At 39.4% G+C, this 4672-nt stretch overlaps 1 pseudogene across 1 annotated transcript; it reads right to left on the reverse strand.

Annotated features, from left to right (window-relative positions):
* Positions 1–3450: 3450 nt before the first annotated feature.
* On the reverse strand, positions 3451–4396 carry LOC309857026 (small ribosomal subunit protein uS5 pseudogene; annotated as a pseudogene). The gene has a single exon. The product of its transcript is annotated as a small ribosomal subunit protein uS5 pseudogene (transcript).
* Between the last annotated feature and the right edge of the window lie 276 nt (positions 4397–4672).

A 4672-nucleotide genomic window follows, 5' to 3' on the forward strand; every position in this document is an offset into this window, starting at 1 on the left:
GTATCCATTTGTTCATTTATAAAACCTTTCTCAATATCATTTTTAGTGTCAGTTTTTGGTTCAATTTGCTTCCCCTCTCATTTCTTTGAGCAGAGTAATCAAGCCATTTTACAATCTTTATTGATCATTTTAACATCATACTTAATCCCATTTTGTCTATCAAATCTTGTTAATGGTTTTTCTTTGTGTGCTTTGTTACATTTTGCTATGTTCAAGACATTATATTTGAAACTCTTATTGAGTAGGGATAATTAAGAGCTATAATAATGGTATGGTCCTCCTTGGTAGGATTTTCTCTTATATCTGAGACTCTACAAGACAATCATACTCCAAATTCAGTGATTGACTTTCTCAGTTTACACAGAAGGCAAGGTAGGCTATAGTCTTATTTCTGCTTCTCCTTGTGCTTTGTGGATCTCAAGTTAAATTTGGGTTGTACCAAAGTCCTCAAATTTGATTGCTGCTGGATTTTGAATTTTGTTTCTCTAGTATCAAGAGTCTATGAACAACACAGCTCAGTGTGTTTTAGCAGTTTCAAATGCTCTCATAGCTAAAATGGCTTCAGGGCATATATCTCTAGGCTCTCATTGTATTTCGTATTTTGGCCCAGTAATCCCTCACTTATTTTTATAATCATTCTGATATTTTTAACTTTAAAAGCTATTTTGTCTGGATTTTTAGTTGTCTTAAGTAGGAGTTTTTAGATCACCATTACTAGAAGCAACAACAAATATACATGAAAATATCTGCAGTAGTTTATCACATCTTTATGGCTTTGAACTTCCATAAGCTGAGGCATCCTTCTCTAATCACTTAGGCAAACTCCAATTTACCCTTTAATACAACACAAGAATTGCTTCATTTAAGAACATGTTCAGGGATGACTCTTCCCCACTGTTCTTACCAACATTCCCACACACTCTTTGCTACCCACACCTTGTTTATGAACTTTCGTTAGGTATATCAGCGTGACCAGAATTTTGCTCTATTGTATTTTTGTCCTTTAGAGCTTTAATTAAATATGAATTCCATAGAAAGTCTGTCCCTTTTCTTTCAAACCTGGGTTAGTTATTTCTTCTCATTCTTTGTCAGAAGTTACTTTATTAGAGAAACTTATAGCTCTATTGTGACTTTGGAGCCTTTACAGTTTTTCGACTGGAAAAATCACCCATCCCTGAGATTTTTACGCAGCTTCCTAGCTGATATTATTCAGAAATCTGTTCAAAACAGACTTTTTCAGGGAGGCCCTTTTGGACCACTCAGTTTAAAAACCTCTTCTCAATCACTGCTCTTTTAAAAATGTGCTTATTTAGTTCAAATATGCATCTCTATTAAAGAAAAATCAGTACGTTTTTTTTTTTAAAGTTGGCTTACCTATTATCTATCTCTCCCATTAAAATGATTCCTCTGGGCTGGGGTTTTGTTGTGCTCATCTTAGGCCAGGCACTCAATAAATTGTCTCTGAATGATTGAATTGTTTGACTCCCTTGCTAGATTCTCAACTTCATGAGGCCAAGGATTGTTCTATTCAGTCCTTCTTTATCCTCAATGTCTGTTATATTGCAGTCACTTACATGACTAATGGGAAAAATCACAGAAAGAAAGAGTTCAAACTACATAAAAACCCCGTAGGTTCAATAACACAAAGCTTTCTAAAATTATTTAGCCCAGGAATTGAATACTGGCTGCACTTTTGATTTTTTTTAAATGGTATTGAATTTAATTTAAATGGAAATACTGGAATGGTAGAATAATAAAAAAATTATAAAAGCAACTTGCTCCTTAAAGTAAGAATTATATAGGGCATCTCTTCTAGAAGCAAAATTTTCAAATGACAAACATCTGAAAGCATAGAAGGAGAAGTAAGAGTGTGAATTGTATTTCAATGCTCTTTTCTTTATATTCAACAAACAGCTTCATTCACACACCTTTCCAATTTTTTCAACTCTTTTGACAAAGCCTTCAGAGGAGTTACTGCTGATGACAACCATCACAGCCTAACAGGAGAAATTTTATAAAGAAAAATAATAGCATGTTTTTCCCAAATTGTTAAGGATATGGTGAAGCTCTGTCGGATTCAAAGGAGGAATGTGCAATTCCATGCTATATATAATAATAACTTGTTTTAATAGTGGCTTTGCAATTTTTCAGATATATCCATTTACTGAAACCACTATCAAATAAACAAAAACAAACAAATGAACAGGGGTTCGAGACAGAAATTATCTAATCTAAAAATAGCACATGTTCACAGAATACACAACACATATCCCAAGTACTACTATAGGTTTCAAGTAATAGTCAAAACAATAGTAAACATGATTCAGACCCTACCAGTCAAATCATAAATGGGACCTTAACTGTAAATCCTTATCTTTAGATCAAAGCGGGTAATTGGGGGCTGAAGATACATTATAGAACTAATATGTTATAGAACTCCTCTGAAATGAGTCATTTATTCCATCACTTTTCCTGCACAGCTGCTGACCCATGTTTTGGTTCCTGGAAATAGCTGCTACCCTGTCATACTTCTTAAAAGCACATATATTGATAACTCTACTCATTCCTCCATTCCTCTGTGACTGTCACTGTGTTAAAATGTGGAGTCAGCTGACTCACTTGTGATGGTAATAAAGTAGATGAGTTTGCAAAGTATTTTGTTATTTCTAAAAATGCAAAAACCAAATTACATTGAAATCATGAGGGGTGTTTCAGGGAGAGCTGTAGGATGTGGTTTCTTGTGTAATCCACAGAGATTAGCTCCAACACATATTTAAACTCTCCTCTAGGAGCAACCTTAGTGGTAAAGCAAGAAGATAAACAGATGTATACACACCCTGGCACAAAATTATCACTTATGTTTGGCTTCCTAGTTTCCTCGTGTTACTTATTTATCTTAACTTCTCTCTGAAATCAGGGAACACAGAATCTCAATCAGTAGACATTTTTCTACTGAATTACCCAATAGTCCGATCATACCCCTAATACTTTTTAAAATTTTTTCACTCATAATCCCAAATCTGCTTTGCTTCCTCATCTTAGTTCACTGTAATTTGATATCAAAATGAGGACAGTTGTCAGTAATGCCACATTCATTCATCTATTTTACAATTCCATGTGCTTATAACTATGAAGATATGTTAATAACATCCATTCCAATAAGCCACCCTAAATTTATTATCATGAAACAAGACCTCAAGAAAGAGAATTCAAAATCATCCATGTATTTGCAACTTATTGCAATAAAGCCTTTATCAATAGACTTCCCTGTGCACATGGTGGTCAAATTGCTGGTGAAAACCAGCCAGATCTATTACAAGCTTTCTCATGGCTTCTAGGTAACCCAAGTGAGCCTTTATTGATACTGGGAAGGGATAAAGCAGGGAAGGGATAAACAGTGCTATAAGATTTGGCTAGACAAAAGTAATGACTCTCATTACAAAGTGAGTATTTTTTTTTCAAGCTTTAGTTCAGTTTATTTTTCTTGTATAAAACTATGTAGTAGCCACAGCTGGAGCCTGGGTCCTCTGAACAGAGACTCTGGTGTGGGTCTTCACAAGATGGACCGTGAACTCCTGATAGGGAGACTTGGTGAACACAGTCTCCTTCCAGAGATCAGGGGTGAGATAGCTGTAGGTCTTGGAGATGGCATCGAAAGTAGCCTTGGCAAAGTTCCCTAGGGTGGCAGTGCAGCCCCTGGCCGAGGTGTAGCAGTCGTCAATACCAGCCATCATCAGCAGTTTCTTGGGCACAGGGGCCGAGACAATGCCAGTGCCTCTGGGGGCGGGGATGAGACGCACCAGCACAGAGCCACAGCGGCCAGTCACCTTGCACGGGACAGTGTGGGGCTTGCCGATCTTGTTCCCCCAGTAGCCTCGCCGCACAGGGACAATGGAAAGCTTCGCCAGAATGATGGCTCCGCGGATGGCAGTGGCTACCTCCTTGGAACACTTGACATCCAAACCGACGTGTCCATTGTAATCTCCGATGGCGACAAATGCCTTGAACCTGGTCCGCTGGCCCGCGCGCGTCTGCTTCTGCACAGGCATGATCTTCAAAACCTCGTCCTTGAGGGAGGCTCCCAGGAAGAAGTCGATGATCTCAGACTCCTTGATGGGCAGGGAGAAGAGATAGATCTCCTCCAGGGACTTGATCTTCATGTCTTTGACCAGGCGGCCCAGCTTGGTGACGGGGATCCACTCCTTGTCCGCGGCCTTGCCCCCGCGAGCTCCGCGGCCTCGGCCCCGGCCCCGACCACGGCCCCGGCCCGGCCCGGCCCCGGATGCCGCTGCCGAAGCCACCGCGGAAACCGCCGCGGCCTCCCATTCCAGGGCCCCCGGGCCCTCCGGGCCCTCCCGCAGCACCGGCGTCATCCGCCATTTGGTGTTCTCTCGGAGAGGAAACAAAGTGAGTATTTTAAAGCAAAAGAGCCTGTTGGGAATATTGTTTTATAAAATAGTGGTTTTTTTTATTAACTTTTTAAAATTCAATTAGGTAACATATAGTGTACCAATAGTTTCAAATGTAGATTTCAGTTATTCATCCATAGCATATAATAGCTAATGCTCAGTACTTACTGTTATAGCTTCTTGAAAGCAGAATTTTAACCCACTGAGCCACCCAGGCGCCCTTGAAAGCAGAATTTTAGATCACATTTTCTGATTACTTCCAT

Source organism: Mustela nivalis, assembly GCF_964662115.1.
Source record: "Mustela nivalis genome assembly, contig: HAP1_SCAFFOLD_234, whole genome shotgun sequence".
NCBI classification, from domain to species: Eukaryota; Metazoa; Chordata; class Mammalia; order Carnivora; family Mustelidae; genus Mustela; species Mustela nivalis.